Source organism: Ixodes scapularis, unplaced genomic scaffold, assembly GCF_016920785.2.
Source record: "Ixodes scapularis isolate PalLabHiFi unplaced genomic scaffold, ASM1692078v2 ptg000312l_1___fragment_3__unscaffolded, whole genome shotgun sequence".
NCBI lineage: Eukaryota > Metazoa > Arthropoda > Arachnida > Ixodida > Ixodidae > Ixodes > Ixodes scapularis.
The window spans coordinates 47821-59486 of record NW_024609958.1 but is presented as its reverse complement, the minus strand read 5'-3'; the positions used below and the strand labels follow the sequence as shown (position 1 = coordinate 59486).

At 45.5% G+C, this 11666-nt stretch overlaps 1 long non-coding RNA gene across 1 annotated transcript; it reads right to left on the bottom strand.

Moving 5' to 3' along the window:
* Window positions 1-5075: 5075 nt before the first annotated feature.
* LOC115320918 lies at window positions 5076-11666 on the bottom strand. Its single transcript, XR_006077032.1, has 2 exons — window positions 11585-11666; window positions 5076-5140 (listed from the first exon to the last, which is right to left on the bottom strand). It is a non-coding gene; the product is annotated as an uncharacterized LOC115320918 (long non-coding RNA).

The following is an 11666-nucleotide window of genomic DNA, read 5'->3' as shown; positions in this document are numbered from 1 at the left end:
CAGATGCGATGGATCTTGTGCAATCCTGAGAGCTCGTCTCGGCAGAAGTCGAGACGCATCTCGTAGTCTCCGGGCAACAACTCATGGATCAGGCCAAGCTTGTACGGGCGAATCTCGCCGATAGCTTTGCGCACGGTGTGCGTGGATACTTCGAACAAACGCGCGGCTCTTCGCAGAGACAAGCGGGGATCTGCCTCGAAGGCCCCCGCGATGGCGAAGCCGAGCTGTTTCTTTTGAGGTGGGACATGGAAGGCGTGCGTTTTGTTCTTGACGCTATATTCTTCTGCGAAGCGCCGGGCCAACATCCAGATCACCATTTTCGAAGGTGGCCGTAAGCTCTAATCCGAAAAAAAACTTGTGCTTGACCATTTTTAAACTCCTCAGTTCGGTGTACGAAAGTACGACCTGATTTCGTGGTTTGCGCGTTAATTGCCGCATAAGGAACACCAATTGGTAATAAAAAAATAAAAAAAAAATGCATGAATATGAGCACTCAAGGCAGGTGCGCGTAGATGACTGTCGGCGTTCGTGAAGACAGAAGCAGACGACGTCTGCTTCGGTATTTGTGTGGAAACCTTTTCATAAATAAACCAAGTGAGATACAATTCCAGATATTTCATTTAGTTTTCTTTCCTTCTATAATTAACCGACAAAGTTATGGGCAAGGCTAGGATACTTTTGTCAGGTATTTTAACTTTGCCGCCAGTCGTTCGGATTAGACACGCGGGAGGAGCGCGGGAAGCTTCTGACAAGTGGCGCCATCTGCGAGATGCGGTCGGAAACAGAGGCATTTCGTCTGCTGCTTCTCACGGACGGCGTGATGTCAGAGGCGAAAACAGTTTTTTACCTCCAACTTTTTATTCCGGTAATGGTAAATGTTGGCATTACGGAATCTTGCTCGAACGGCTGAGACTATTTTTTGACAGAGTTGGAGCTCCCCGCAATGCTTCGTTTATTTTTGCAGTGCAAAAAGCCGGGTTCGGATTTCTCACAAACGCCCGGTATATTCTTCCTGCCGAAGAGGTCCGCACGGGCCTCAATACCTTTCTATGCAAAATCTGTGCCGCGCACATTCTGTTTCTTTTTTTATTATTATTATTCTTATATATCGAGCAAGCACACACTCAATATTAGGAAATAATCATGTAAAACTGGGAATGGGCACTCCTTAGGTCGACAATCTGTATGTGTTTTTTTTTGTCTATTTTTTGAATGTTAAACATTGGAGGGAAGGGCGCTTATTCCGGAAACGGTGGATTGTGAGCATTTTAGGGTAGGAGTTTCTCGTCGCTGTAACTCTACAGACGCTTTCAGCGAGTCAGTTACTCGAGCTGCCACCAGTCGGCGCGCCCTTCGCGCGCTTTCCCTAGGGAGGCTGTAGTGAGGGTGGGCGCAACTCAAAACCTGGAGAGCGTTTGCAATTTAATGGCGGCGCCTGAGGGAGAGGATTCGAGAAAGGGTATGCGCCAGTGTTGCCTGCACGAGAGCAGGCGCCCGCTCTGTTGCAACTCTGTTGCTCCATGCGCCTTTCCTCCTCTCGCTTCCCATTGCAAGCAACGAGCGCCTTGGCGCAGCCTCTCTCGCTTCCTTCTCGCTCCGAGAATTGCAAACGTCGAGCGGAGAAAGCAAAGTTGCCAGACAAGCAGCAACGTTCAAGATGGCGGAATTTACCATCTTTCGCGTTAAAAAAATACTTAACCTATCGCAACAAAACTGGTGGCTATGGAAAAGTAATCATTTATACCTTGTGTAGATTATTCAAGCACCTTAATGGGCTTTTATGACCCGAGTTAGGAAAGAAAACGACCCTTTGCCCCATAGACTCCCAGCAAAATTTAGCAATTAAATGGCGTCCATGTCCCGTGATCGCCGATCTAGCAGTTGCACCCACCCTCACTTGAGCCTCCCTAGCTTTCCCGGCCGCCATAGCCGACCTTCAGTTTCTCGCCGTTGCTCCGCGTTGTGTGCTGCACAGGCCACTGCCGGAGCTTCGTTTTCGTGTTCTTTTACATTGCGCGTTGAAATCTTGGATTTTCTTTAGGTCTTTTCGATATCTCGCACTTTCATTTAATCATTTGATCTTTATATTTCGACATAGCTCTTGCATTTTCTTATTTATGTTCTGGAATCGGACAGCCAATGGGTCGACGATACAAGATTATGAGGCTTCAATGACCATGTAGGTTCATTCCATTCTTACGTTTTTGTCGCTAATAAAGGGCAGTCAACACTATTGCGACATATGTAAATTGCAACTGACGTAGTAAGGCTTCTCGCTGCATGAGCGCGCTCGTTTCCGTAAAGCCGACTCGCCATATAAGCGATTTAGCGTGCGACGAGACGAGCGACGGAGATTTCTCACTGTCGCCCGTCGCATCCCTCGGTTTTGGGATTTCTAGAAAACGTCGCTCACCGTCTTGGTCGCTTGCTCCGTCGCTTCCATGCGGTTTGCCTCGTCGCGCGACTGACTGAGCGACAGCGAAGCGGGTCGCCGTCGCTTATCTGGTCGCTCGACAAATAGCTTACATGCGGTTTATACTCAACTAATTTTCATGCACACACCATTGAACCATTGGCGCCTCGATATTAACTATAAACCGCATGCAAGCGATTCGGCGAGCAACGAGACAAGCGACGGTGACCCGCTTCGCTGTCGCTCGGGCAGTCGGGCGATGAGGCAAACCGCACGGAAGCGACGGGAGCAAGCGACCAAGACGGTGAGCGACGTTTTCTAGAAATCCCAAAAAACCGAGTGATGCAACAGGCGACAGTGAGAAATCTTCGTCGCTGACTCTAGTCGTTGTCGCCGTCGCTCTTCTCATCGCACGCTAAATCGCTTACATCCGGGTCGGCTTTACGGAAACGAGCGCGCACATGCAGCGAGAAGCACGACTGGATTGCCTTACTGCGTTAGTTGAAACTTGCATATGTCGCAATGGTGTTGACTGCCCTTTATGAGCGACAAAAACGTTAGAATGGGATTTACTTACATGGTCTCTGAAGCTATAATCTTGTATCGTCGATGCATTCGCTGTCCGATTCCATTTCATAAATAAGAAAATACAAGAGTTATGTTTAAATATTGATATCAGATGAGTAAATGAAAGCCCGAAATATTGAAAAGACCCAAAGAAAACACATGATTTCAACGCGGACGTAAAAGAACGCGAAAACAAAGCTCCGGTAGTGGCCAGTGCAGCACAAAACGCGAAGGACGGGCGAGAAACTGAAGGGCGGCTATGGCGGCAGGGTCACGTGACGTCAAGATGGCGGCGCCCATGAAATGTTGCCTGAAAGGGGCTATACGTCTGATCCGCGCACCGCTTTGAGCTTCGCTGTCGCCTTTCCTGAGGTACCTGCCGTACCTGTATTGTGGCCACTATGCAAGAGAAGTTTGACCTGCGGTTGAGACGTTCCGTCACTTTTCTTGTTATGGCATCAGTAAGATTCTTTGCGAATTTTGGCACTAATTAAATCATGAAATGCTTGAGATGACTTGGTAGCTGCGACGGCAGTGGACACTTTTTCTAAAGAACACGCTCCTTCGCAGATCTCCTGGGTCGCCTGCTTCGGGTTGGTAATCCTAGCCGTGTTTAAACGGCAGCCCCGTGAGCGGCCCGTCTTGCAAGTCACCAAAGCCCCCAAGCCTGCGCTTGATCGGATACGTGCTTTTCAACGCGGCTGACTTTGGACCGGACATCTCCCTATCGAAAAAGGCCATTTGTATACGAAATTTCTTGTGTTCAATGAACACATATGAATCATACAAGATATGTAAGAACATACAAGAACCATATAGACCAACACGCTAGTTTGAAGGTCACGGAGCTGCGGCGGCGCTGCGATCGCGCCGGAGCCGGGTGGTGTGGGCAAAAGCGCATCCGTTTTGCATGGGTGCCCTTAGCGAAAAGTCGTTCAAAATCAGTATACTGAAAGTATACTAATAGTGAACTTAGGGTATGTACTGAAATCGTACTAGTTTCACACTTTAATGAAACAAAATAGTATACCTTTAGTACACCCCAAGTACATATGTAGTATACCATAAGTGCAACTCGAGTATACATCTAGCATCATATAAGTGCACATTTAGTACACTACATGTATGCTTTTAGTGTACTAAATGTACACTACCGGTACATATACAGGGGTGTCCCAGATAAATTGTACCAAACATTAAAAAAAAAACAAAAAAAAAAAACGGGGCGTTCTGCGGGAGTGAAATTCACTGTACGCGGTTAGCAAGTTTCTTGCGAAAGTGCACGAGATTGTTTTAGTGCGCCTAGTTATTTAATAAAGACTAGCGAGCTAACTTTGGAAATCTTCGTTTAAAAGCCGAGGTGGGAAATGGAAAGTTGTAGAGCGCATTAAGAAACACCCAATTAAACTATTTTCAACAAGGCGCACTTTGCATGCTCCTTTTTTCCTATGAAGATTTCCAAAGTTAGCTTGCTAGTCTTTATTAAATAATTAGGCGCACTAAAACAATTTCGTGCACTTTCGCAAGAAACTTGCTAACAACGTACAGTTGATTTCACTCCCGCAGAACGCCCCGTTTTTTTTTGTTTTTCTTTTTTAAAGCTTAGTGCTAGTTATCTGGGACACTCCGCATATATATACTGGTAGTGTACATTTAGTACACTAAACGCATAGATTTAGTGTACTAAACGTGCACCTAGAGTACACTAAAAGTACACTCGAGGTGCACTTATGGTATACTACATATGTACTTGGGGTGTACTAAAGGTACACTATTTTGTTTCATAAAAGTGCGAAACGAGTACGATTTCAGTACATACCCTAAGTTCACCATTGGTATACATTCAGTATGCTGATTTTGAACGACTTTTCACTAAGGGTAGCGCATGCCGCGTTACAGCCCCAGCTTGTAGTTATAAACATCACAACGTGAAAAACAAAAAAGAAGATATGCGTTTTTTTTGTAGTTTTTTTTATAAATGATAGATTCGGATGAAACGCACATGATAATGCTTTATTTATCGCAGTCGCCGTAAAAAAAAAGTCCCTTCCCTTGTTAGGCATTGCACAATTATCCTTTATTTTTTTTTTTTTCCTTCTTGTTTTACAAGTCCTTAGCCCACTTTTGGAGGTGCTTGAGCTCTTCTTCGGTGCAGGGATTCTGAGAAAGAGAATGCAATTCTGATTTTATAACAAGTAGAACACAAATATCAGCGTTCGAACAACTTCGTTTGAGAGTAGTCGTTTTTTTTTTTTTATTTCACAGTAATTCTTGTGTAATGAAACGCGCATGATAAAAGGTCAACCCCGAAAGAGGCGCTAATATGTACTTTGAGAGCGCAGCTGTTAGGCGCTCGTTTCCGGGTTGAGCGGCGTCGGCCTAACCGCGCGCGTTGCATTATGGGACGTTTCCCCGCTAAAGTTAGCGGGGAAATTTTCCCGCCTTGCTTCGCGGGGAAATTTTTCGATTTTACTGAGCGGGAAAAATTTCCCGCTAAATTTAGCGTTTAAATTTTTCCGCTAAGTTTAGCGGTAAACGTTTCCTTTAATTTAGCGGGGAAATTGTCCCACTAAAGTTAGTGGGGAAATTGTTCCGCCAAATTTAGGGATAAAATTTGGCGGCTAAATCTAGCGGGAATATTTATCCGGCAAATTTAGCGGGCAAATTGACGTCACGTTACCTCAACACCAATTCAGTTTCCCCGCTAAATTTAGCGGACAAAAATATAGTCAAGACTATGTGTCACGTCACCCATCAACAAGTTCAGTGGCAGGAGGAGAGGAGGAGGGGGGGAGGAGTGGCGTAGCCTCCCCTCCCTACCCTCCGGTCCTCCTCCTCAAGAGCTGCGCTCTAGTTTCGAATTACTGATTTTGACAAACGTCTTTAATTTTTGTTTTCAAATCAGATTGGGGTAGCTGGGTGGAGACTTCGTTTCACTACTTGCACCAAAATAGATACTTTTAGAGCGCAGCTCTTAGGGGCCCGTTCCCGGCTTGAGCGGCGTCGGCGTCGCCGTCGGCGTCGGCGTAACCAAGGTCACCCCAAGGTCACGCGACCCCCCAAGGTCACCCCAAGGTCACGTGACCCCTCCCCCAGGGTCATGTGACCCCCAAGGTCACGTGACACCCAAAGTCACGTGACCACCCCCAGGGTCACGTGACCTCCCCGATGACGTCACCGGCATCCACATCGTCATCGTCATCATCACTGATGACGTCATGAGTGACGTCACTGATGACCTCACCGGCATCCGCACCGTCATCGTCATCACTGATGACGTCATCAGTTACGTCACTGATGACGTCACCGGCATCCGCATCGTCATCGTCATCATCACGGATTACGTCATCGGAGTCCGCATCGTCATCGTCACTGATGACGTCACTAATGACGTCATCAGTGACGATGACGATGCCTCACCGGCATCCGCATCGTCATCATCACTGATGACGTCATCAGTGACGTCACTCATGACGTCACCGGCATCCACATTGTCATCGTCATCATCACGGATGACGTCATCAGTGACGTCACTGATGACATCATCGGCATCGTCACGTGACCCCCCAAGGTCACGTGACCCCCAAGGTCACGTGACCCCCCTCCCCACGTCACTTCACCCCCAGTACCCTTCCGTCCTCCTCCTCAAGAGCTGCGCTCTAATTCGGTGTTACAGGGAGTGGTAAACGGCTTTCACTTTTTTCCTCTTTACTATTGTAATAAAGGTGCCGTGTCACTATTTATGGGCTTTCACTAAATAACATGCAGCATTTATCTTTGACGTTCACAACCTACGAAACATGGGCTAGATTATATCTCGTATCACAGTCACCGCAAAATTAGAAAAAAACAAAAAAAAACAAAAAAAAAAAACGGCGTTCACTTTCTTAAGTTACAGACAGAATGAGCGGCCACATGCCGATCAGAGCCGTATATTGGAAGAGTTTGGCCAATGGGCGGCAGCAAAGGCCGCCGCCAGCGCCGAATACTCCTCCCGCGGTTGAAGCGTAAACTAAATGTGGGACATAGCCTCGACTAATCAGCTTACCGCGACGTCAGGATATTTGAAAGGACATTTAAAGCGTGAAATAGAAGCGTTTTATCTCGGCGTCTGGGTGACAGTTTGCTCTTGGCCTGCTTGCTAGAACAGCGTATCAGCTAAAACTGGCTGAAAGAAAAAAAAAATCAGAAAGATGACGACGTCGAGAGGGTGACACACCGGGTGTCGGCGGTGTCTCATTCTAAGCCGTGGGCCTCGGTACTTCGAAGGCCACAGCCTTCTGTTTTGACTGGGCTGCCCCCTTGGAGCCTGGTGCTTCGACCCCAGTGAGCGACAGCACCGTCATGTAACGATTGTACGGCACATTGGTCGCAAACTGACATTATTCACAAAGAGCGCAACAACACCAAGAGGCTCATAAGAGAGACAGTTCGTATCAAATCCATCGGTAGTTGTATCAGCCATGCTTCGATGCAACTCGGACGTAGTTCCAAAAAGTTTCTTAAAATCTAAAAGTTTCTTCTTTTTTATATATATATATAGTTGTAATTGAACGTGCAATGAGTCCTTTTGCGGGCAGAGGTTCATTTGGAAGTCATAGCAGTTCTCGTTTAGATAAAGCAGAGCCTTTCCAGACTCCGGCAGGAAAGGAAGGGGTTCCGTGTGTTTGTTTTGCTGTGTTTGATTTGTTCAAGGTCCTAAGCTTTAAGTTGGGGATTGAGGTCACCGTTTACGGTCTAGGTGAAGACCAGTGTGGGTAGGAGTGCGTAGATAACAAAGGTTGACCTTGTGATATACGACAGTGAGGAAATAAACGCAGTGGCTGAGTTTGAGACGTTTTTTTCCCCTGTCTTTCTTCTTCGACCAAGTTTCCCTGCTTTTACCACAGTCTCGGGTTTTCTACATCATGATCAACATCTACCAGCTCGCATGGCCACTCACTGTTTTTTATTGAATTTTACGTCAAGTTGCGTACACCACCGAGGATGCACGAAACGAGGATTTATTCCGGTGGTTAGATCTCCCGCGTTTTTCTGCCCTTTTTGAAAGATATGTGATAACGAAACACTATTAGGCTAGCTCTTTTAAAATCGATCGCATTGTTCAGCGCTCGCGAAGCAACGGCGAGCGTCTTTCAATACCTCGAGTGGACACCAAATATGGAAAGAGAATGCGGTTTATTTTTATGTTCCGGACATTTTTAATAGACTTCGAGAGTCGTTTCTTGGGCTGGACTCCAAAAGACAGCTAGAGGAAGGTCTGCGAACATTGCGCTAAATTTCTTTGCTTTTGTAACTGTTGCTCAACTACTTCGGCTATGAATGTTTGGATGGTACATCTTTTTTGTATCTGACGTGTGTCGTGCTTGTTGCGGTTGCAGCAAGTTTTCTGCTATGCTAAGTTGTGCTATGCCTACTAAAACTTTCTCTCAGCAAGACAAACAAGCTTTCAATCCAGTGTGACAATTGTAGTGTTCAAAACTTCGTAGTTTTCTTTTTGTTTTTACAATTTTTGTTTTGATGACATTTTTGTGTATTTGTTTCTTGTTTTTGCCGTCTTTCTTTCAATGTGTTGTGTGCGGTTTCGCAAGTTTATCTTGTGTAATTTAGATATTAGTGCGACTTCTTCATTTTTTCTAACTAGCTGTTCATGATTAATGTCATCACTATCTGTCATGATCGTGTGCTTATTTAATTCAATTGCGGGGCTCAAGTCCCACAAGCCATTACAGGCTTTGACGGACCTGTAAAACCTTTTAAACACTAAACACATGCCCATAAATTAGCATTAGTATTATTATTATTAAAACAGTGCAAAGGGTGGAGCGTCTTGAGACGCGGCCGTTTGCTCGGCTCGGTTTGAGACGGTCCCGCTGGGCTCGTGCGCTGGCTTTGGCAGTGCTTTTTTTCCCCCAGTCTCAGCTGAGACGCTCTTTCTAGCGAGTCCGCCCTGGTTTGGAACGCACGTTCGTTTATTCTACCGTTGAATATGGACGGGACGACAACCTCGCATGCGCCAAGTTTTCAGTCACTAGGAGTTATACCTTCTTACTCGAGCGACGCTAAAACGGCTTAAATCAGTCGAGTCGCATTTTTAAAGCTCATGATCACCGCTAGGGACACTTTCGCGACCTGCGGTTGGCACCGAGATGCTCTCCTTTGCAAACGAATGTATGGCCAAACTCTCTCAGTATATGGCTCGGCATAGTGCCGATTATATGCCGCCCAAAATTCATCACAGCCGCGCACTGGGGTTGGCAAGCACATCGCACGTGCTAAGCTACGGTCGTTGTTAGGGGTCGGCTGTTCCCGTCGCTGCAGTGATTTGACTCCAATCACCACCCGAATGCTTCTCAAAGTCAAAGCATTGACTGACATGAGACCAAGCCGTGCGCTCCCGCAGTACTCGTGTGCAATCTAGGAGCTGCATTTGAACCTATTTATTATAAGATAGTCCCGCGACTTCGACAATGATACGAGACCCGTTACTACGTCATTATGTTTGGCGAAAGGGAAGTTGGAAAAAAAAGTCCACACGTATCGTCGAAAGCACGCAGCGACAAAGACGCTTCAGGATCAGTGGCATTGCGTTTAAGCATACCAAGATAGCAGAAGTGCCGATATGTCTGTGTAAAAGAAAAACGTCACAATTTAATGTTGTTCCTTTGGGGTGACCGCGTTAGTTTACTATAAAGACGAGAAATAATGAAAAACCTAGCAGGACACGAGCAGCCCATTTGTAAAACTGTATTTCATGTATTCTGTCCCTATATAATTTCTTCCCTATCGTTCCAAGGCATTTTAAATAATAATATTACTACCTGCTACTTTCGCTAATGTTGCCACGACTGCTAATACTCTTGCTTTTATTCCTGCTCCTATTTTTGTTAAATATACAATTCCCTTTACTACTTATATTATTATGTAATAAAATTAAACGAACACACTTCAGACGGCTCGCGTGTAGGAATGCAAAAGCATTCCTACACGAAGTGAATTCCTGCAAGCAGCGTGTCACGTCTTCATTTGTCACACGGCGCTCAGGCGGTGACATCACGCTCCCCCACTGCGCAGGCGCGGAACCTCCGCCGGCTCCACGGCTTCCGTGACGAGGCATCTGCGTTGCTGTGCTCTGCTTTGTATTTCATTTTTTTTTTTGAGGCGCGTCCGCTTTGTAGCCAATGGGAGTTTATGTGCGCTTCGCTCATTTAAAAGGGATTTATTGGCCGTTTCGCTCAGCCAATGGCAATTTAGGTGCCGTTTCTCGCTGCTACAGACATCAGATAACACCGGCTTCGTTCCATGGGGCAGTTAAGGCTTTCGCAATTATATTTTGATTTTCTAATATTTATTGCAGCATACAAAATGGCAGGACCGGTCGTAAATATTAAGCAGAAATTGGCCTCATCACCAGGCTAAACGACGGGCGGTATTGAACGTGGCCATTACCTCCGCATCCATGTCTACCATGCAGTCATGGTTGAGTTGGTTGTTTGCCTAAACGCAACACTAGGAGGATTTAGGAATTGTAGCTGGATCGTTAGTTTTCTGTTCCTACCAGCCTCTTTAGTAGTCGACATGGTCATGTGGTGTTGGGTATAATATAAGGTGTCATCTATTTCATAAAAATTTGTCAACAACGTTATGCAGTTGTTGCACGTTAAAATTATTTTGGGCTTTGTACCGTCAGTAGACTGGATATAAGAAAATGTCTGATCATATGAATATACATAAAAAAATGACTGACTACGTCTTCTTAAAGAGGTACTCCGCCGATTTCTTCATGGTCCCCGATTTGCTTGAAATTTTGCTAAACTCGCCAAACAACATCGCCAAAATAGTATCCCAAATATTAGGTCAAAATAATTTTTTTTTCACGAAGTTATTGAATTTAAAATTTTGGTCCTCACCGTGTTTTTCAAGCTGAAAGTCTCTACTGGCAACAATGAAAAAGTGACGTCATTGGAAGTGCAGGGGTTCACTCTTTGGACTGTAGAATGTGTTCCCAACTGATTTGAAGCAGTTTTATGATGTCAAATGAATGCCTTGGAAGCTCGCTCCACTCCCCGCGCTCCAGCACGGAACAAATAATTGGCATATTCTATTTTTTAGACTGCTCGCCCGACTGGCAAGCTGAACTTCCACTGACGTCACGGCCCTGAAAAGGGCGGGTATATTTGAATGTCTGTTTTTGCATCATTTTCATTTGCCGATTTCGGAATAACTATTATGAATTTCACGATATTAAATAGCATTCCAGAAAGGGTAAAGGCCTGGGAGTCAGAAAATATAGTTAGTTGAGGTAGCTCAAAAATCGGCGGAGTACCCCTTTAAGGGAATTCGATGGAAGAACGCCTGGTCTTGCAAATGTAAAAAAAATGGTTCGTGTACTAGCTCGGCCCAGAATAAATAGAGAGCCAATAAGTACCTTTTGTCCTATTACAAAACAAGAGAATTGTGCAATGGCCTTAGTAAAGCAAAATTCAAAGATAAATAACTTTTTGAAAAATATATAAAACAGGGCATCTGTCATATAACTAATACTCGCAAAATAACAACAACAAAAAAGCGCGAAGGCAGCGGGAACATTTTCTTGTGACTTACGTGCATAGTACCGTTGGGGCAAGCTCTCTTTGGCAACGGCACCGTCTTGTCTCCGCATCCGAGCTCGCACCTTCCAAAAATC